Raw genomic sequence first — 23,632 nt, forward strand, 5'->3', positions numbered from 1 at the left:
GGAGCAATTCTTTCACGCACAGAGTGGTACATGTATGGAATGAGCTGCCAGAGGAAGTGGTGGAGGCTGGTACAATTGCAACATTTAAAAGACATTTGGATGGGTATATGAATAGGAAGGGTTTGGAGGGATATGGGCCGGTTGCTGGCAGGTGGGACTAGATTGGGTTGGGATATCTGGTCGGTATGAATGGGCTGGACCGAAGGCTCTGTTTCCATGCTGTACATCTCTGACTCTCGTCTCAGATTTTCAGCATCTGCATGAATCTCCCTTAGGCCCCGCCCAGTGACGTCACGCATCCCTCTGCGCATGCGTCCACATTTCCGGCCAAGATGGCGGCTGTTCACCTCGGAACTGTAAAACACTTAGCCACAAGTTATTTTTCAAGGTGCTCGCTTCTCGCTGGAAGGGTTTATTCTCGGTCTGAATCCCTCTCTCCAGCTCCTGCAGCCTTACCGTTTGGAAAAGCGCGTCTCGCCATTTCACACGGAGACAAACACAGCACTGCGGCTGCACTGCCGTCCCTGTAGTGAGTATAGAGAGTATGCATCCCCGCGGAGAATGCTGGGTAGCTACTCCGCCATTGAGGAGATTCTCACAGAAGATTGAATCTGTTCATTAATAATTTTCTCTTTCCTGAATTCCAATCTTCTGCTATCCAAATAATCTTTGGAAGAACAAAATTGGCGGTTAGAAAAACATCTTAAAATTGGATGCATCTCTCAAATCATCTCTACAACATAATCTTGTCATTAAAATACTAGATCTCTCAAATCATTTTGTAAATTCCCGTCCTGAACTGATGGTGGTCGATTTTGGAAACACCTTTAACAGGTGGATGTTTAATACTCAAGCCAAGAGATACATTTGTTTATTCTGAATGTCTCTCAACATGTTTCTTTTGTCATCTCATTTTGCAGAGTAGTGGAAGGAATGAAAACTGAAGCGTTTCTCTGATGCAAGTTCTGTGCTAACTTCTCAGCTCCAAGCTCCGGCTAGAGAGTTTACATTGAAGTACAACGACATTGATTCAGAGGTGAATGTTTTTGAGCTTTCATCTATAATTCAGTAGTTAACATGCTTTGCTGTGGTTCATTGGTTAGGCCCTGGTGTGATCTCTTCACCGTGGATCTGAATCCCTGTCCTCCATGACAATCTCTTTGCCAATGTCCAACCTGCGCTACCTTTAATAATGAGTATTTTAACTCTCTGTGACAGCTTATTGTTATTTCTTCTAGTTATGGTCAAATGAGAGCTTCGTCACTGCAGGTCCCTGAGGTATGTGCTGTTAATTTATTCCACTCGTATGTGCAGCCTCCCTCACAAACATCACTCAGACCCTGCTATGCTCTATTTTTGCTTTCATTCTTCATGCTCCCTCTTACACACACTATTCCCTTCCCTGCTCGTACACACCCATGCTTACCCCGCTATCACCTTCCCCCTCCCGTCGCCTTCTCTCCCCGTCACACTTCTCCCCCCGTCACCCTTCTCCCCCCGTCACCCTTCTACCGCCCGTCACCCTTCTCCCCCCTGTCACCCTTCTCCCCCCGTCACCCTTCTCCCCCCGTCACTCTTCTCCCCCCGTCACCCTCCTCCCCCACCCCCGTCACCCTCCTCCCCCACCCCCGTCACCCTCCTCCCCCACACCCGTCACCCTCCTCCCCCACCCCCGTCACCCTCCTCCCCATTGCCTTCCCAACCCCCATTGCCTTCCCAACCCCCATTGCCTTCCCACACCCCATTGCCTTCCCACACCCCATCGCCTTCCCACCCCCATTGCCTTCTACCCCATTGCCTTCTACCCCATTGCCTACCCACCCACATCGCTTTCCCACCCCCCAATCGCCTTCTCCCCCATTGCCCTTCCCACCCCCATCGCCCTTCCCACCCCCATCGCCCTTCCCACCCCCATCGCCCTTCCCACCCCATCGCCTTCCCACTCGCTCCTTCTCCCCCATCGCCTTCCCACCCCATCGCCTTCCCACCCCATCGCCTTCCCACCCCATCGCCTTCCCACCCCATCGCCTTCCCAACCCATCGCCTTCCCACTCCCAACATGGCACGGAGTCCAAGTCACCCTCTGGGACAGGTGGAGAGGGAGGGAGTGGGGAATAGGGAGGGGGGGGAGAAGAGAGAGAGAGCGTGAGGGACAGGTTGGGGTGAAGGGGGGATGGTGGTGAGAATAAAACCCAGTGAGAGAACAAGACAAAGAGAATGAAAGACCGAAAGCAGAATAAACAAATACCTGGTGGGAGGGAGACAGAAGGACAGAGAGAGAGAGAGAACTGACAGGGAGAGAGAGAAAAACGACAGGCGGAGGGAGAGAGAAAAAGCCCAGGGAGAGCGAGAGAGAAATTGGGAAAGGCTGAACGATTAAATAATTGCAGTAAATTAAACGATTAAACAGTGAGGAGGCAGAGAGTTGTAGGAAGGGAATCTCCAGGGGAACGTGAACAGGATGGAGATGGGAAGGATGGAGAGAGATGGGGATTGAAGGAAAGATGTAGGAAAGGGAGAGAGGGAACACGGGAATGAAGATGAAAGCTGCAGTGAGTGACAGAGGCAGTATCATCTGTGGGATCAGACTGTGCAGCAACTCCCTCTCTTCCCCTTTCTGCCCCTTTGTCTCCCCCACCCCCTCCAGCCCAGAGCTCGCCCCTTATGGTAAAAATCACAGAGATAGCCTGAACCCCACAATTCTTTTCCATGTGTGTGTGTGTGTGTGTGTGTGTGTGTCTGTGTCTGTGTCTGTGTCTGTGTGTCTGTGTGTAAATGAACAACAAGGAGACAGGACGGTTTCTGATTATTCTCTCTCTCTGGTTCCAGCTCTTGTCTGATGATTCCTCACGGCAGAATGCTTGGATTCTGTCTGTCTCTTCATCGTCCGAGTTTCAACTCCCAAATCAAATCTCCTCCTCGGGGGGAGAGACTGTTGTAGTGTAGGGCACTCTGCAGGTAATTTGAGACACAGTAAGATCCCACAAGTAGTATTACTCTGATATTAGAACAAGTCTTTGGATCGAGTTTCTCATTTAAGGTTTTAATTCCTTCCTTGGGAAGTCCTGTCTGTCAGACACTCACTGGGGATTGATGTGTTTGTGTCAAATCCCAGGCCCCGGTTATTTTTACCCCAGGTTCAAATCTGTTTTAAAAATGACAGGGCCGCAATCTGACAGGAGCCAGTTAACCAGAGGCCCCTAAAACTCAGTGTCCCCAGAAGGTTAAACCTCGGGGTAAATAAACACACAACTCACGTGGGCCCCCACGGGGAGTAGCCTGTCGACCAGGCCCCCAGGACCGTGTCCCCTCTGGAGAAAGCTTTTGCTAAAAGGCCTCCTGAACCCAAAGTTTCACTCTTTGAATCTTCAAGCGGGCAGCAAGATCCCTTGGAAGGAAAGAAACAACATTAGTTGAAAGGCAAAGGAGAGGGGGGCAAAGGCGTGGGGGAAGGGATTGAAGGGGGAAAGGAGAGGGAGGGAAGGAGAATTGGAGGCGGGGATGGAATGCAAGGAGTACGGAATGGCGGGGGGAAGGATTGGAGGGGAAGGAGAGTTGGGGAAAGGACAGTGGGAAGGAAGGTGGGATGGAGAGGGGTTAAGAGGGGGAAGGACGGAGTGGAGGGGGAAGGAGACGGGGAAGGACGGGCGAATGGAGAGTGGAAGGGGAGGGAAGGAGATAGGGAAGGAGAACAGGGATGGAATGAGAAAAGGAGAGCAGGGATGGAAGGAGTGAAGGAAAGAGGAGAAGGGGGCAGAGTAGGGGGGAAGCAATTGGTAGGATCGGAGAAGGGAGAATGTAAGGGGAATGGAGGGGAGAGGCAGAGAGAGAGAAAGAGAGTGTGGGAGTGGAGGAAAGGGGAAAGGAGAAGATGAGTGGGTGGGAAGGACTGGTGGGAGGGGGGAAGGGTGAAGTAGAGGGTGGGAAGGAGAGGGGGAAAGGAGAGGATGGAAAAGGAGGGGGGAAGGAGAAAAGGGTGGCAAGGAGAGGAGGAATTGTGGGGACGGAGGGAGTGGGTAGGAGAGAAAGGGGAAGGAGAGGAGGGGGAAGGAGAGGAGGAGGAGAGTGGGCGAAGGATGGGAAGGAAGGAGGGAGAAGTGGAGAGGGGAGGATAGGAGGGGGGACAGAGAGAGGGCGAGGGGGGAGGGGAGGAGGAAGAGTAGGGGAGTGGAAGAAGGGGAGTGTGTGTGAAGGAGGTGAGGGGTTGGAGAGGAGTGCAAGGAGGGGAGGAAGAACGGGGAGGAAGGAGAGGAGGGTGGAAGAGATGGGGAAGGAGAGGAGGGTGAAAATGGTGGGGAAGGAGAGGAGGGTGAAGGAGGTGGGGAAGGAGGGGGGTGAAGGAGAGGAGGGTGAAGGATTTGGGGAAGGAGAGGAGGGAAAGGAGAGGGGAGGAAGGAGGGGGTGAAGGAGAGGAGGGGCAAGGAGAGGGGGCAAAGGACAGGGGAGAAGGAAAGGTGGGGGAAGGAACGGTGGAGGAGAAATGGGGTGAAGGAGAAGTGGGGCGAGGAGAAGGGCAGGAGGGGGTTGGAATGGGGAGGAGATGGGGGAACAAGAGGGGAAGAAGGAGAGGAGGGGAAAGGAGAGGGGACGGGAAGGAGAGGGGGCAGAGGGAGGAGGGAGTTTGGAAAGAGTGAGGAGTAGGGGGAGGAGAGGTGGAGAGAAAGGGGAAGGGGGAATGGGGGTGAGGTGGAGAGGGGAGGAAGGAGGGGGTAGGGGTGTGGTGGAGAGAGGACTGGAAGGAGATGGGCAGGAGAAGGGGAAGTTTAGAGGGGAGGAGATTGGTTGGAAGGAAGTGTGTAAAGGAGGGGGAAGGAAAGGGAGTGAAGGAGGGCGGGGGACATCTCTGCCTCTGTCCCCAATCATTCCCCACCTGTCCCCAATCAGTCCCCACCTGTCCACAATCATTCCCCACCTGTCCCCAATCAGTCCCCACCTGTCCCCAATCAGTTCCCACCTGTTCCCAATCAGTTCCCACCTGTCCCCCGCCAGTCCCCGACCGTCCCCACTTATACCCATCGGTCCCCAGTCAGTCCCTGCCCAGCCCCGTCTGGCCCCATCTGTCCCGATCAAATCCTGAGAGTTCTCCCTGAATATAACTGGAGTAAACCGAACCCTGAGATAACAACCAGGACCAGGCGAATGGGGAGGATTCTGCAGTGAGTATCTCCCTCGACCCTGTACCAATGTCAAAACAGTCCCATGGTCACCCCACCACCCCGCCCCGATTAGCGTTATAATCCAGGACCAGAGCTTGGAATGAATGGGACCATTTGTTTTGGGATCAGGAACTTGCTTTCCCACCAAGACCACCTTCCCCTTCCCCCCTCTCTGCCTTCCACAAGGACCGTTCCCTTCGACACTCCATGGGTTTGTTCCACTCTCACCCTCCAAACCCCCAGGTACGTTCTCCTGCCACCGGAAAAGATGCAAAACCTGCTGTTACACCCCCATCCCCCTCACCTCTAGGGCCCCCAAACCCTCCTTCCAGGGGAGACAGAGGTTCACCTACCTCTCCTCCAACCGTGTTTCCAGTATCAGGTGCTCCCGATGTGGTCTTCTCTACATCAGGGAGACCCAACGGAAACTTAGGGAACGGTTCTCCGAGCATCACAGCCGGGCCCCAGGGACTGACCAGATCTCCCAGTCACCGCCCAGTTCAATTCCTCCCAACCACTCCCTTTCCAACATGACCATCCTTGACCTCCTGCATTGCCACAATGAACCACACCACAAATTGGAGAAACATCTCATCCTCCGCCTGGGCAACCTACAGCCTGGAGGACTCAACACTGAGTTCTCCAATTTCAAATAACCTCCCTTGCCATCCCTGACTCCCTTCCACTGCTCTCTCTCACCAATTGGATTCATTCCTCCCATTGACCAACCAAGTGTGACCCTCTACCTGTACTCACCCCTTCGCTCTCGTTTCCCCCCACCCTGGCTTGTTCCACTCCTTCGTCCTCCCTCACCCTCCCTTCCCCTCCCACCCCATCCTCCCTCCCCAAACCCTCACACCCAATCGCCCTCCCACCCCATCCTCCCTCCCCATCCGTTAACCCTCCCCTTTGCCCTCCCACCCCATCCTCTCTCCCACTTTGTCCTCCTTCGTCCTCCCTCCCCACTTTGTCCTCCCTCCCTCCCCCTTAGTCTTCCCTCCCCCTCACTCTCCCTCCCTCCCCACTGCCTCCTTCTCCCCTTCCTCCCTCTCCTTCTGTCGATCCCTCTCTCCGTTGTTCCACCTCCCTTTCCATTCCGTTTTATCACCCATCCGTCTTTTTTCTGGCCAGCCTCCCTTCTGTCGACTAGGCCTCAGACCTCAGAACCTGTCCCCCTCTGGAGCTTGGCCAAGGTTTTCCTCGGCCTGAACATTTTGGATCTTCATGTTGCAGCTTTCCCAACAAAAGTTCATCCGGATAAAAGAGAGAACAGATTACTTGAAAGGGAGAGCGAAAGCATTTTGAAGGCAAGTTACACAGCAAGATCCCATATTTAAAAGCACCTCTGCCCATTGCCAATGTATTAATGTATCTAACACAGTCAGCAGTTAGGAAGGAACATGGTGTGAGAGCAGATCTTACCAGGGATTGGAGGAGGATAGTGAGGGAAAGGCATCAGTTTATTACACTCTGCAGTGACCTGGGATCAATCGCCTTTTACTGAAAACAGTTCCCAACTTGTACGTGCCTGTAGCTCCCTCCAGTCTGAAACCCTCATTCCCCTCTCTCCTGTCTCTGAGCCAATGGTGTCTTCATTCCCAGGATATAGACAACACGGGGCTAGATACAGAGTAAATCTCCCTCCATACTGTCTGCATCAAATACTCCCAGGACATGTGCAGCATGGGGTCAGATACAAGTATAAATCCCTCTGCACTGTTCCTATCAAACACACACAGGATAGGGACAGCATGGGGTCAGGTACAAAGTTAGGCAGCATTGTAGACAGTGCAGATGGTACCTTAACATTACAAAGGGTTATTGATAGACTGGGTGAATGGGCAAAGCTGTGTTAGATGGGGTTTAGTGCAAGCAAGTGTGTGGGTATCAGGTTGGAGTACAGAGAGGGAGCACAAAGGAGGTTTACAAGAATGATCCTGAACCTCAGGGGTTACGTTCTGAGGGACACTCGACAAATGAGACCGTTTTCCTCCAGAATTGAGAAAGTTAAGGGGTGATCTGATCAAAGCTTTCAAGGATAAAACAGGATAAGAAAAGGTAGATCAAGATCAACGATTCCCACTGGTAAGAGATTCTAGACTGAGAGGGAGCAGAGTCAGAGAATGAGGGCCCAGAGCGTTCAGGAGAGATGGTGGGAAGCACTTTGACACACAAATGCTGGGAGAGGTTTGGGACTCTCTTCCACAAACAGCAGTGGATGCTGGATCAATCGTTCAGGTTAAATCGGAGAGAGATACATTTTTGTTCAGTGAAGATATTGAGGGATATGGGCCAAAGAAAGGAATGTGGAGTTAGGCCACAGATCAGTCATGATGCCATTAAATGATGGACCAGGCTCGAGGGGCTGAATGGCCTCCTCCTATTCCTATGTTCCAAAATAACGATCTCCCTGCACTGTCCCTATCAACCCCTCACAGGGCATGGACAGGATGGGGTTAGATAAAAAGTAAAGCTCCCTTTACTATATCCCCATCAACCCTTCCCAAGGCAGGGTCAGAACAGGATTAGATACAGAGTAAAGCTCCCTCTACACTGTCCCCATCAACACATCCCAGGATTGTTGAACGGAGCTTTGATATTTGAAAATGGTTCTTTTATTCTGTCATTCATTGTCCCTCAGTAACTCTGTGTGTGTGCATGCGTGCATATGTGAGAGACTGAGAGAGACAGAGACAGAGACCAGGGCCCTGCATTACTGGGTCAGGTACTATTGCGGAGAAAATATACAGAACCACCAGGGGACGCAGAGAGTTCTTCAAGAAATAGGTCTTTTATTTGTAAACAAAAAACCGTGACACTGAGAAAGCAGATTCTCGAATGCCGCGAAACCTCAGGGTCTGTGGATTTTTATATCATTTTTATCATGTTTCTGTGAGCTTATCAGCATGTCCAACTATATTAATCAACTTACCTCACTCCAGCTGCACAATAAACCAGTGATGTTAGTTCCCATTACCTCTTTAGTTGTACATTCTAATGTCATGATTAGATATATATTGCTAACTCTGCTGCAGTGATCTTTCATTGCAGACTAACCTGTCCTGATAGATATTTAGCTATTCCATCTATTACAATTGTCTCCTGTCTCAAGCTGACTCTACTAACTATTAATTAGATATTTTAATGTTATGTCCCAAATATTTACGGTCCCAATCCTGTCATAATAACACTTAACAGAGAAACTTGCTTTATTACTTGTGTTATCTCATCTGGCCATAGTGACCTTACTCTGCTAATTGGTGTAAGAATGTTCCACTATGGTTATCCCATCCTGCCCCTGCCTTCCACAGACCACAGATTCCCAGTGGTCTTCATGCTTTAACCCTTCCCATGCTTTCATGGTCTTTATTTTCCATCGACCTCACTCCAACAACAATACCATTTGTTAGTTAAACAGGATGGAAGATAGCACCAACTATAAGGAAGTGTTTTACGGTTTCTGTTTTTGCTAAAACGCTTGGGCGGTGTGCTGGATCAGTCAGGAGATTGTCTGTGTGGAGTTTGCACATTCACCCCGTGTCTGCGTGAGTTTCCTCCCACAGCCCAAAGATGTGCAGGTGAGGTGAATTGGCCGTGCTAACTTGCCCAGAGTTGTTCAGGGATGTGTAAATTACGTGCATTAGACAGCGGAAAAATGAAGAGTAATGGGGTAGGAGAATGGGTCTGGGTGGGTTGCTCTTTGGAGGTTCGGTGTGGACTTGTTGGGCCGAAGGGCCTGTTTCCACACTGGATTGATTCTATGATTTTTTAAAGGAAATAATAGATTATCCGGTCACAACCACAGATAGTGTTGGAATTTCTTGCGTTTAAAGTTGCTATCTAATGGCAGGTCTGTCTCTGCTATTGTGAAAGACAGCACTTGAAAGGATTTGCTCCGTGTACAAACCAGTGTGCTAATGTTGCCCACTTATCTCTGAGTTGGATACCAGAATGTTGCACATTCTCCGCGTTTCTGAATGGGTTTCCTCTGGGTGCTCCGGTTTCCTCCAACAGTCCAATAATGTGTAGGTCAGGTGGATTGGCCATGCTCAATTGTCCACAGTGTTAGGTGCATTAGTCAGAGGGAAATTGGCCTCGGTGGGTTACTCTTCGGAGCGTCGGAGTGGACTGGTTGGGTCAAATGCCCTGTTTCCACACTGTAGGGAATCTAATCTATTTATGACATCACATAATACATAGTAATCTGAGTTTGACCATGTTCTGAATTTATTGTTACAATATTTAGAGACTGTCACCTATACGTCCATCTCTCGTCAACTGGTCTGTTGAATTTCACTCATGTTTTGTGAGATATACCAACTGGGAAGTTGCTCAGTGACATCTTAATTAGGTTACTCCGAAGTCCAAGCCCTCAAACAATAAAGTTTTCCTTTGACATTGAATTTAAAGGTGTTTCTCTGCAAATGGCCAGACTCAAAATGATCTCAGCAGATTCAGCCTTCACTTCACAGCAAAGTATCATCTACCTTTAAATGGGAATATACATCATCTTAAAAGCTAAGGAAATAATTGTGACTTTCAATAATTACTTCCAGTAACTAACATAATCCAATAAATAATGCATACCTTTTCATAATTTTTACTAGAACTGTTAAGCTAAGACTATTATAAAGTTGTTTAAAACTTAGGGAACTGCAACTACATTAGCATTGCAATGACTAATATTATGGACTAGGCTAGACCACTCACAACATACTTAAGCAGGCAGCCCAGAGCATAACTTTGCAATTTACTTCGTTAAGTGTACAGTGAAAATTACCTGGAGTAAGATAGCTAGGTTGATGACTAGATTTTAAACAGACAAAAACATTATTCACAAAATTACACAAAGAACAAAGAAACCCTACAGAACACAACCTATCCAGCTACACTTAATTATGCTGTTCCGAGTACAACAGTTCCAATGTTAAAAATCAGTATCAGTATGTGAGAAACAAAGCTCCCTCACTTCAATAATTTCAGTCTGAGACAAGATCTGAAGCAATCAGTATGTTTATTATACGCTTACAAGCGTGGTGCCTGAAGTAAGGCACCCAGAGTTTAGCAAGTACGTATCTTATATAGGATTCACTACTCCAACCCGGTGCCCATTACTATTGTTTATCTCTTGCCTTATCCGGCCTTATGCATAACAAAGTACAAGTTTTACTTGGCCTTTTCACCACATCCTGCTGTGGTCCATTGTTAGGTATATCCTTCTTCACTATTATGTACTTCCTCCGCCTGTGCCATTTCCTCCCTTTCCCCAACTATATTGATCGTTATGACCTTTTAATTGGGGTTTGCTTTTGTTTTTGCAGAAATGGGAAACAGATGCTGATAACTACTGTTTGTAAAAGCATATCTGGCTTAGCCTACACCCTCACAGCACCTTATCTATTTGTCTGTAACATCTACCATTGTTTGCAGGCACGTTTCATTCTTGAATGCACAATTAGCTAATACAAAAACAATTATATATTTCCTTCACATAGTTTTCATTCTTGTTGACTCAGCTCTTGGTTGAAACAATTATACACTGGTGTGAGTTCATTTACCTTGCATAATTGATCATGATTGCAGAAGTAACACTATTTTTCCCGTATCCCACAATTTTCCCCTTTTTCTTTAATTACCATTTGTTATCTTCTGCATTTTTCTTTTAAGCATTGCCCCCAAAATTCGCAAGCATCATTCCGGATATTTCACCCATCTTGGTCTCACTCATCCCCTCATTATTTAGTCGATAAAGTTCCTTTGCCTGATTCCCTTTTAGGGGCATCTGTTTCATTAAGGCTGTTTCAATCAGTCTTTGGGTGAGCCCTCGTATACAGGGTGTGATACAACAGCCAATGGCCACCAATACCCCGACTACTACTATCAGGGAAGTAAGGATGGAAACCACCACCCTCTTCCATTTTCCAAACCATGATTCAAGCCATCCCGTGAGAGATGTGTCTACTCCTGAACTCTCAGCCAGTTCCTCTGCTAAGGTAGTCAATCCCCTTAAGGCCCGAGTGATTGAACCATCAGGCACAGTGTTATTAGGAATAAAGGTACAACAACTTCCTCCTAACATCATACACACACACCCTTTTTCTGCTAAAATTGTACCAAGGACCATTCTGTTTTCCCATGCCATCCTACTTGTCACATCAAGCTGTTCTGATATTCCTTTAACCGCATCTCTTGTATAATTTATAAATCGCTGTTGATTATAGAAAGTGGAATTTATCCAATCTACATTTACATTAATTGTTACCCACCAAAAGAGAGCTGACTCAAAGCCTGCTGCAATCTGGTTACGAGCCTTGAATTCATCAGGTACTCCCCTAGGGACTCCTACCGAATCAAGATAAATCTTGTCATCGAAAGAAGTGTCTAACAGTGGTCTCTTACTCCTTTCCTTTTTCCCTACTATCTTTTCCTTCTCAAATGCCAGGGTAAATGGAATTGCCAATTGTACAATTGCACATATCCCTCTCCAATCCGGAGGGAGGGTGGGTCTCAGTATTTTGCCTCCACAGTACCACCACAGATCCGCTCGGGGAACCTTTAGTGCTGAGTAGTTCCCTCCCTTCTCCGTTTCGGTAACATTCTTAATCTCTGTCCATACTTTCAGCTCCCCCAAATCTCTAGACCGACTTGTACCTTGTCTATGCACACATGGCGTGTGATGTCCGACTGCAGCTGAAAACGTGGCGGGGGGGGGGGGTGGCTTTTGAATCCTCTTTCTCCAAGGGAGGGAACATCAGAGATAGGGAGGTTTCATGCCCTTCCTGTCTCGCTTCCACCCGAGCGGAAAGGGAACCATCTGGGCCACTGGCCTACCGGAGGCACATACATAGCAATTTCTCTTATTCAGACTTTTTACAGTATACTTTACGCATTCAACCCAGGCATTTGCAACCCCATACCCAGTTTCTATTTCAATGGTCTGTTTTAAGGCCTTTACCTCTGTAATTTTTACTACTTTAGGGTCATCGGGAGGGGTGAAAGGTTGTACCTTATTATCCAATAGTTCTACCCGTTTTCCCTGTCCTACGCTATTTCGAAAACAACAGCCTGAGAAATCATTCCCGTTTGTTTTCATTTCTATCCCAAATGTTTCATTTAATTGTATCTCATAGATGCCCCCATCCCCCCTCCCCCAACCCAGAATTGCTTCGTGCCATGTTGTTTTCTTTATTGTTAGGTATATTGGGTTACACTTTTTATCGGGACAATCGCGAGCTGGTCGGAAGGGGGCCCGGTGTACTGTGACGAGACCATTATGCCAAGTACCATCCCCGAGGCCATCCCCATAGGACTTAAGATGTATCTCAGAGCTGCGGTACTGTCTCTGATTATCTACATCCCCACAATTTACTAAGCTGCATGCATCAGCGTCTATTACTTGTGCATTATCAGACTCAGGAACCATTAATAATACATATGAAAATGGTATTTGACAAAATCCCAATACTAAGAGGGCTAGCATCATAACTTTAAGCATTCCCAGTATTCTAAACATCATGCTGAAGCACAAAAAGACATAATATACAATCTTACAGAAATAATCCCACGCTCGCGTCGCCACTGTATAATCAGTTACTCAAAGTCTCTTTAGTCTGAGTTTCAGCGGGTGTTGCCTTGATTCGGCTGTACAGACTTCTTCCTCAACTGGAGGGTCCACTGGCCCTTTGATCCGAGTGTAATGAGTCCAGACTTTCTCCGCCATCCTTATTGCCGTCTCGGTAGTCAAAAGAGCCTGGTACGGCCCTTCCCAGTCCTGCTGCAATTTAGTTTCTGTCCATGATTTTACTAACATCCTATCACCCGGCTGGATGGGATGAACGGTGAATTCAAGGGGTGGAGTCTGTGCCAATAAACCTTGTTCCCTGAGGAAAGACGGAGAGGAAGACAATCCCAGTATATACTTCTTTAAAAACAAATCTTTAGTTTCGGGAATTGGCAATTCTCCATTCGTTCCCAGATAAGGTAATCCAAATAAGATTTCATAGGGGGATAGTCCTAAATCTTTCCTCCGCGAAGGGACAAGCCCAAAAGGCAGCCTTAAAATCTAACACACTAAACCATTTGTGGCCATGAGGGATCTTACTTAATCTCTAATCAGTCCCTCAATTACTGGTTGCAGTCCTCGTGTACCTTCTATGGAAATGGGATATTGTCGCTCACAGACAATGTCCCCTTTCCTTTTAAAATTTATTAGAAGGGGAGGGATCTGTAGTTTTCCATGATTCCCTTCCCTAGCCCATAAAATAGGGTCTATCTCTCTCTCCACATCCTCTGTCAACATTGTCATTTGTACAACTAATTCTTTTTCCTGAATTCCAATCTCCAGTCCTAAGAGGATAATTAAGTCTCTCCCTCGTAAGTTACTTCTTATATCAGGGATATACAACAATTCCACTGTGACCCTATTCTTAGGACCTTCTATCATCATAGGTTCAAATACTGGAACAGTAAATCCTTCCCCTTTTACCCCTGAAACAGTAATTGACCGTGTCGACATTTCTACTTTCTTTAGTTTAAAATTCAGCGATGACCGTGCTGCCCCCGTATCTACTAGGAAGACAACCCCTTCCCTATCGGGTCCCACCCTCAGGTTTATCAAGGGTTCCTGGTGGGCCCCCCCGCCGAGGGCAGGAACCCCCGACACCCCTATTATTCATCAAAATTCATTAGCGAAATTGCCCTTTCTTCCCTTTTTAGATCAGGACACTCCTGCTTAAAATGCCCTATCTTCCCACAATAATAGCATCCTGCCTGTGGAGACCTCCATCTCTGCCCCTGTCGCTCAAACCCTCTATCAAATGCTCCCCCTTGTCCTCTCCCTCTCCCTCTTCCTCTCTGTCCTACATGCTGCCACCTGCCACTCCGGTTGCTTACTATTGGTTCCATTCTTTTCTTAACTACCTCATCAACTGTAGCTACCATCATTTTCACCTTCTGTTTTTGTCTCTCATCCTCTCTCTTTACAAACACTTTCTGTGCCTCTCTTAACAATTCATCTAATGGTTTTTCACTCCTCCCTTCTATCTTCTGTATCTTTCTCTGTATGTCTGCCAAGCATTTGTCACAAAATGTACTTTCAAACGACCCTGTGCCACTGGGTCCTCAGGGTTCATTCCAGAATATTTCCGCATTGAGTCTCTTAATCTCTGCAAGAAAGCTGAAGGCGTCTCATCTTTCTCCTGTCTAACTTCAAAGGTTTTAGTCAAATTCTGTGACTTCGGAACTGCCTCTCTTATTCCTTTTAGAACCAGGTCTTTCAATTCCCTCATTTCTTCTCTATGCTCCGGGTTTTGGTTTTCCCACTGGGGGTCTCTGAGGGAAAACTTCACCTCTCCCTGTCCAGCATCCCCATCTCCAATCGGGTGTTCCCTGTCCCATATTTTAATGGCGGCTCCTCGTATAAGTCCCCTTTCTTCTCCAGTAAATAGTATATTCAAAATAGGCATTAACTCCGCCCAGGTATACAGGCTTAGCCCCAACAATTGATCAATTTGTTCAGACAACCCCACCGGACCCTCAACCAGGACTTTCATTCCCTTTTTAAATGCTCTGATCTCCCCACTGGTGAGGGGGGCACTTACAAACCCAATCTCTTTGTCCCCTATTTGTACCTCCCGAAGGGGATAAGTCGTTACGTTCTTCCACTTTTTCTTTTTTAAAGAAATATTGCAATATTTCTAGCTCCCTATAACTTCAAATACCAATTCATCAATTCATGCTGGACTAACTTTAAAGCCTGTACCTAACTTGTAAATATATTTATAGATTTACGTTCATTTATTCAGTATTTAATATTTAAAATGTAAAATGCATACAGTTCCCAATTTTGAAATCCACTGTAATCACCCAGTTTTAGTCCCTTAATTTAAATCCAAAATTAGTTTTCTTAAGTAGTCCTGACCAATCGTTGCTCAATTACAATACTATAGGTCGTAAAATAATCAGAGCTGCCTTAAAAGAATTTGTCTATTCAAGTTTAAAAAAAAACTTCTAATGCATGAACAATGGCTGAATCCCACGTCACAGATATTAACAATAGAATTTTGTTTTTACTACAATCTAATGTTGAACTGAAACTTCAACTGTCCTCCATAAATCGCTTTTATGTAAAGATAAAAGAGATTAGTTAGAAACTGACATTAAGGCAGTCATGACCTGTAAAAAGAACAGGAGTTATCATTCTTTTTTTTCATAATCTCTATAGAATCCTTAACCTTAAAAGAAATCATGTTAAGTTTCCATAATAAAAGTCAGATTCAAAACAGTCCTGGAACTCAAGCTCCAGGGAATAAAATGCAAACATTCAATCACCAACAAACAAATGTTCATTCAAACCAAATCACAAAGGGTTAAACTTTCTACCAGCTGTACAGCTCTTTTCATTCTCTCTCTCACACACATTGACATATAAATTCAATTATTTACAAACCCAGTCTTCATCCAACCTGTACTTTGGCCAGAAGACGGCGGGACGAAGAATGGATTCCTTAGTCCATACAAAGAAACAATATTTAATCATCTGTCTCCCTTGTACAAGTATTATTTTGCCAATTCCACAACATCCTGCCCAAAGGACTTTCTGGAGGTATGTTGTAAGGGACCCCGCCTCCATTTCTATTGCCATTTTCTTCTTTTGTTTTCCCCGAGGCTTTTTCCTTACCCTCGGCACAACCCATATTGAGTTCCTTCGTTAGTCCCTTATTAACTACTAAAACTCAATCCCGGCCACCAAGGCAGTACTTAAAGGTCAGTTTTCTTACCATGGTCTGTGCACAGAGTTGCCTGGTCCCTTTTCGCTGTATTTTCTATCGACCTCCTATCACTGTCTGATTCAGATGTCACTCTTGTGGGATCCGTACCAGTCGCCCAAGGGAGCGGACCAAACCGGGACACGAGACCGCTCCTCAATGGGGAACGGGACGCGTCTTCCCAGTGTCCAAGGCCAGCCACTCCCCCCGGCGATGGAAGAAAATCCCGGACAGCCCCCAATTGTAAGAAACAAAGCTCACACACTTCAATAATTGCAGTCCGAGACAAAATCTGAATCAGTAGTATCCTTTATTTTTACACTTGCAAGTGGGTGCGATGTCCAGTGCCAAGCAAGGCAGAGGACAAAACACACCAAATTCAACAAACTCTTGATATTTATATAATTTGGCTCTTACATTTTTTTTCTTATTTCACTGTTTTTTCCCCCTGTTTACATCCTCCATTTCCCTTAGACTGGTCCCACCACTCATGCTTATCTCTTATCTTATCTGGCATTGTCTGTGACAAAATGCTTAAATCTGACCTCACAAGGCCGTTTGACCTTATCCCACTGCAGGTCATTGTTCGGCATATTCTTTCTTCATCAATATCTACTCTTTCCATCTGGGCTTCTGCCGAGAGCACTCTGATCTCTATGACCTCTTTAATTAGGGTTTGTTCCTGTGTCTCTGTAAAAGTGGGAAACCTACTCTTTGTACAGGCTTTTTAGGTTGACCGCATCCCCTCACAGCATCTTATCTATTTGCCCATAATATCTACCATTGTTTTGCACTCACGTTTCATGCTGACATATAATATTAGCTAATACAAAAACAATTATGTATTTCCTCTACGTAGTTTCCATTCTTGTTGACTCAGCTCTTGGCTGAAACAATTACACACTGATGTGAGTTCATTTACTCTGTATCAGAAATTATAATTGCAGAAATAACATTAATTTACCTATATCCCACACTATCAAAAACATTACAGAAAAGCATTTAGACTGAGATGTGCAGTTAGCTAGTTTTAGGAATTAACTTCAAGGTATGATGTTGACTGCCCATTAATTATAAAGTCCTGACAGGAAGAGTAGCTGTATAATTTTACACACTGTAACGAACTTTATAACACAAGTCATATTGCTAATCTTATAGCAAGTAAGTTAAAACTAACTGTCTTTTGTATTTCTTTGTACATATATAATTAGGACAGTGAACAATATGAGGAGTAATTGACGTTGATAAAATAAAATATAATGAATAGCAGAATTCAAAACGTTCCAACTGATAAGGCATCCTGAGAGGCCCGAGGGAGTGCAGGAATAACTTTGGAATCTGAATTAATAAGATGCGTGGAAAAATCCCAAAGTCTGGAGATTATAGTACCTGTTAAACAACATGAGATGAAAGGAATTTGGGAATGTCCATTAGAATGTCCATCTGCGATTATGTGTTTGAATTGGGTCTCTGGTTGAGGAGGAGAGGGTTGTAACCACATTGCACGTGGCCATTGTGATGCAGAAAGTCCATAAAAATGCTGATTTTTATTGGACATGTTACAGTGTGTCATGGATCTCCCTTCCGAGATTCGAGGGATGATCTCTTTGTTAACTGATTGCTGCATGAGTAAGCATCTTCTACATGCCTGAGCTCAGCCTGCCTCCTGAGTCCTCATTCCCTGTCGGGTGAAAACACTTCTACAGCTATGATGACATTTCAATTCAATAAATACATTTATTGAGTGTGAAATGATTAAATTCAGAGCGATATAATTTTCATGATAAAATTACTTTACATTTGCCTTTTTTTGGTGTACAAGAAAACAATTTGATTATATCAATTTGTTCTTTAGTTCAACCAACAATACGTTTTAAATTATTGTGAAGATCACAATGGGGGAAACGGAAACTAGTCTTCAGCTCAAATGACACATGATGTGATTGTTTCTTTTCTTCAAACCATGTGCCCTCCAAAATGATTTTTATTTTCATTTCATTATAAGAAAACAATTGCTTGGAAATGTTCACAATTTTCCTTTTCCTTCCATGTTAGTTGTCAGTGAATAATAATCACACAATTATGAGAATTCCTTTCCGTACCAAATGTCATTAACACTATACTTTGTTCACAATAATAGTCACTTTCATGGCCTAATTCTGAAATAAATATCGAAACATTTATTGTGATAAAAATTACATTAATAAAATTGACATGACGCTTCAGGAAAACTATTGGAAGCATATAACTCTTGCATTGCCTGCATTTTTGAACGAAATCATTTTTTTTTCAATTGTTGCTGAATGATTTGTTTGACATTATACAGCTAAGTTTTATGCTTTAATTTTCAGTTTCTTAATTGTAATGAATATCTAATCAAAACCAGAGCAAAGTGCTTTCAAAGTATTAAGTCTATTTATCTGTCAGGATTATAAAGGCATTTATCAAATACAATAATTACACAACAGTTTTACTTAGACTTTGTAAAAATGCAGTGATTTTTAAAATTTCTTTCATTATTTCTTATTGTCAATGCTACGATATTAATACCTATTTGTTCAGGCCAATCCAAAAATAAAACGACCAATAATATCCCTTGCAAAATTCTTTGTAAATATATGATTTTTGCTCATTTGAAAGATAACAATTATCTTACCCTTTCAAATTCAGAGAGCTCCAAATATCTTTCCCTGCAATATTACTCTTCATTTCTAGATATTACTCAGTCTAATATCAAGTTGAGATATCTCATTATTCTCAAATTCATGAATATGATTTTTAAAATCCCTTTGTTGCTAATAGATCTTATTCAAAATAATTTTGCAATCCAGTAAGGGATACAAATGTGGAATTATGCTTCCGTACTGCAAGGACATTGCAAAGTACAATCTCTCAATCATTGTGAATATTGTATTTATTTTAAACATGGAAAAAAATTAAATTGATTTGTTTATAACTTACTTCGATGCTGACAATTACTGTATATCCAATCACAATATCAGTAGATTATATGGACGTATCATCGTTTAGTCCAATAATCACAGTATCTGCTATATACTTTCTTCTGGACACTAATTCCATTCAATCAATATTCCTCGGAAAATATTTGAGAATGTTGCAGTCATAAAGCTGGAATATACAAAGTCATGATAGTCACTAAGTTTCTCTTGTTCTGTAGATCTTAGTTAAAACAACACATAGAATTTTATGTTCCAGTGATATAAATATGAGAAAAGATCAATTACTTCTTTAGTAAAATAAACAAATGCCACTTGATATTATTTATCATTTTTTAAATTACTGGTCAGTTTATGAATTGTGTGAGATTTGATTTTAGCTTTCCAGTCATCTATTTATATTGAATGTGACATTGAAATGGTGTGAAAATATCAGGTTGTGTTCATTTGAAAATTGGATTTGCAAACTCTCACTTATCCCATTGTTTGCATGATGGTTTAAGAAAGTTTCACTCAGCAATCCTAGTAAATATAAAAAACTGTCTGATTTTAAATAATTTCATTCACACCCAATTATCAATCTGTTCCTAATTCATGTAAATATCTCAATTTTATCGAAACCAGTGTTCATGCTAAACAGTACACATAGAGCTACACAAAGACTTTCATCACCATCTGATTATTGTTCAGTAGAATAACCAGAGTATGATCCTTTTTGCTCCTGAAACCAATGACAAGCGTTTGTTTACTATTCCACGCAACAAGAGCAATTGATATCTTCTATTTCAGTTCAGTAGTTAAAGATGATTTATGTTGCTTAAAACAATGCTTCTACTTTATCACAGATATTGACTGTAATACAATCATGTAAACAACAAACGTTTTGTCATTCTAAAAATCTTTAAGTGTACTTATTTTAAATTTGTGTGCAAGAGATATTTCAAATTACAACCATTTTTGTTGCATAATTCAGCAAACCTAAATTTTGAATTTGTGGAAGTATCCGTTTTTGCAAAATGGAAGTAGTCTTCAGTTTATATAACACATAAAATGACTGTTTTATTTTCAAATCATGCTCTCTGCAAAATGATTATTGGTTTCATTTCATTGTAAGGAAAGAACTGATTTGAACATGTTTTTTTTGTCTTTTCTATTCCAACATTATTCATCATTGTACAATAATGACACAATTATTAGAATTTCTTTATATACCAAATGTCATTGCATCATTTGTTCACTTTCATGCTCACTTTCAGTATCTATCAATTTTCTTCCAAATTTAAATGCCTGAACTCTGATCATAATATTAATCATCTAAATTAAAATAACATGACTCTATCACGAAACCATTTGATGGAAATTCATATTTCTTGTGTTATCTGTATTCTTTAGTAAAGAAAGAAAACGCTGCTCTATAATCACTGAATGGCTCACTTTTTCTTCAATTCATAAAGCTAGTTACTATATTTTATTCCAAATTTACCAATTTTAATAACTATCCAATCAACAACACAGCAAAGTGTTTTTGAAATGTTGAATCATGTTAATTGCTCATAAGACCATAAGACATAGGAGCGGAAGTAAGGCCATTCAGCCCATTGAGTCCAGTCCGCCATTCAATCATGGCTGATGGGCATTTCAACTCCACTTCCCCGCATTCTCCCCGTAGCCCTTAATTCCTTGTGACATCAAGAATTTATCAATTTCTGCCTTGAAGACATTTAGCATTCCAGCCAATATTACAACATTAATTATCAAGTCACTGTCATGACAATAATTGAGCAATTATTTAAGAAAGTCTTTTGAACAAGTAAAATGAGATTCACATTTTAATTTAACCAATTGTTTCTGAGTACCAACACTGCAATATGAAACTTTTTTTTCAGGTCAAGTATCCCACAATGGATCCAAGGACTTCCCATCCAACATTAATTGTAAATGTCTAATTGTTGCTTACCTGAATGATCACCATAATCACAGTCTTTAAATTCACAGACCAGCAATTACTTTTCACTGCAATAATTCCTGTTTGTTTGCACATATTCCTCAGTCACATAGCAAAACGAGATTACTCATTATTTCTAAATTCATTGATCGAATTTTATAATCCAGTTGTTGCTCATACGTAACAATTATTCGATCCAGTACGTGCCGTACATGTGGAATTTCGGCTCTTTATATGAATAACTAAATATATTGTAGTGTACAATCTCTCAATCATTGTTAATATTAATTCTTATTTTACCCGCGGAAACATAGTTGAATTCATTTCAATACACTTCACTTCGATGCGAACACTGATTGTACTTTTAATTACAATAAGATTTAAGTATTTTTCATCCAACAAAATCATGTAAAATTCCTGAGTTTTGTTAAGTCAAATGAAAAATAATTAACATATCTGTATTGTCCCATTAAACAATGACAATGCATTTTAAATTTTTCAAAGTTGAGCATTTTTGCAAAGAAGTGATGTTGTCTTCAGCTGAATAATCGCATTGAATGACTAATTCACAGAATCTGCTGTTTATTCTCTTCGAGTTCCCAAGAAACCAAATTAACTAATTCTGCTGGTTCTAAATTCCTGGAAAGTATTTGAGAGTGTTGCAGTCTTAAAGATGAAGCAGTCTATGTGAACGTACTGTTTTTTTTTATTGTAAATAGCGTAATTCAAACATTTTAGACACATAAATCGCTATTCTGTAGTGTTACTAAGATGGAAAGCAAGTCTATATCTTCATCAGTAAAATAAACAAATGCCACTTCCAGTTATTCATTAGTTAGCTATTTCCCAAATTTGGTGTTAAACAATGCAATTCACCTGAATATTGTTGTGTCCTTTGACTATCATAATTTTCTAATTATTGTTCATTCATGATTTGTCAGGGAGTTTTTTTTTTGTTTTCCATTCACCTATTCATATTGAATGTAAGATTAAGACGCTTTGGCAATATCAGAGATTATTGATTTGTAATTTGACTTTGCACGTCTCTCACTTATCTCACTTGTTGCATGGGGGCTGGGGGTTGAGAACAGATGATCAGTGGTTAGCAGTCATGTCTTACAGCGTTATGCATTGGGATTCAATTCTATCCTCGGTCACATGTCTGTGTGGAGTTTGCAATGTTCTGGTTTTCTCCCACAAACCAAAGATGAGCAGGTTAGGTAAATTGGCTATGTTCTGTTCAGGGATGTGTAGGTTAGGTGCATTAGTCAGGGGTAAATGTCCAGTAATTTGAGAGCAGAATGGTTCTAAGTGGATTATTCTTTGAAAGGTCATCATAGACTTGTTGGGCCAATGGCCTGCTTCTACACAGTCGGGATTCCGTAAACTTAGAATTGTGTTCCGTTAAACAAAACTGACATTTTTTTAAAAATGTTACCTTTAAAACTTATCTTTAACTGTCAATTGTCAATCTTGTAAACTATCTCAATGTTATTGAAATCAATGTTCAAACAAAACACTGCACAGAAAGCCACACAAAGATCTTCATGACCATCTAATTACTGTTCAGTGGAATAATCACAGTAAATATCTTATTGTTGCTGTGGTTCTGTTCGCCGAGCTGGAAGCTTTTGTTGCAAACGTTTCGTTCCCTGTCTAGGTGACATCCTCAGTGATTGGGAGCCTCCTGTGAAGCGCTTCTGTGGTGTTTCCTCTTGCATGACATTCTTATATCTTGAGTATTCATGAAAAATGTGCAACATGTCCTTGGATGTAGAGTGTGCTTCATATTGTCTGTAGGAACTTGCAGAAGGATGTTAGTGAATTGTCTTTGAATCAAGTTCTGTGCTAAATTTAAGCCAACCGAATGAGAAGCCCTGTGATAGCGATAATGTAACATTTTCTGTAAACAACGCAGCGAACCACGGAAACCCAGTTTTCAATCAAGTCTATTTTGCACAACATTTTTCTCTGTCCCATTAAATCAGTGAGTATTAAAAGGACTCAGTCCCGGTCCTGGTCATTGTGACCAAATGTTCAAGGCAATAAATGGCAATGATAATGATGCTTGACATTGACAGGTCTATTCCTACTCACTAGAGTCACATTGTATTACAGATCACGTGAGCAGAGGATAGGATGATCCTTCTGGCACCCTGAGACAGTGCGACAATTAATCCCACATTGTTTGTCTCACTCCATACCATACACCATTTCGCCAGCGGACTGAGATAACCGGCTTCCATTTAATGCAAAGCTAAAACAAACAGCTCAGCACATTAACAATCTATAGTAGTTCATGGAGAACCAGCTGCTACACCTTTCAACACCACTAGCTCTTCTTACACTTAACATGTTCAGTTGCAGGTATTATGCTATTTCTTTCTGATGAACGTTAACTAATTCGCGAGTGTGTCACATTTGCCTTCTTATCCAGGCACTCTAGAATCCTTGTCCCTGTTAAATTCGCTCCTTGTGTGTCTGCACGTGGCCTGTCAAAATGCTGGAATCATCTTCTGAAATGTTTTTTTTCTTCCTGAAAAATCATCTCCAATTTCAATAACTGGCAGAATAAAAATTACCTGCTGTCAACGTCTTTGTCGCTCCTTGCTGGTTTTGAAGCTCTAACGTCATGCACTCACCTGAACGAGGGAAGTTCCCTCCTAGTTACCCTTAGCAACCTCACACCCGCTGGAAAACCTCCATTAGGACACAACTCAGTTATTCCCGATTTGTGTTGCGTGATTCTTCATCTATTCCCCCATCCCTTTAAACCCCTTCTTTTATTTTCTCGTGGCTTTATCTCCC

The 23,632-nt window shown here is 43.0% G+C and overlaps 1 long non-coding RNA gene across 3 annotated transcripts; it reads left to right on the plus strand.

Annotated features, from left to right (window-relative positions):
* Positions 1-335: 335 nt before the first annotated feature.
* Positions 336-18,226, plus strand: LOC148146667 (uncharacterized). Of its 3 annotated transcripts, XR_015760658.1 has the most exons (5): positions 458-529; positions 921-1,036; positions 1,239-1,278; positions 2,830-2,958; positions 17,134-18,226. It is a non-coding gene; the product is annotated as an uncharacterized LOC148146667 (long non-coding RNA). The 3 variants fall into 3 exon arrangements; XR_015760657.1 differs by lacking the exons at positions 458-529; positions 17,134-18,226 and adding an exon at positions 336-388 and having other exon boundaries at positions 2,830-3,393; XR_015760656.1 differs by lacking the exon at positions 17,134-18,226 and having other exon boundaries at positions 2,830-3,393.
* The last annotated feature ends 5,406 nt before the right edge of the window (positions 18,227-23,632 follow it).

Source organism: Chiloscyllium plagiosum, unplaced genomic scaffold (genome assembly GCF_037043375.1).
Source record: "Chiloscyllium plagiosum isolate Xiang-an unplaced genomic scaffold, Cpla_swu_hap1 HiC_scaffold_20, whole genome shotgun sequence".
Classification (NCBI taxonomy): domain Eukaryota; kingdom Metazoa; phylum Chordata; class Chondrichthyes; order Orectolobiformes; family Hemiscylliidae; genus Chiloscyllium; species Chiloscyllium plagiosum.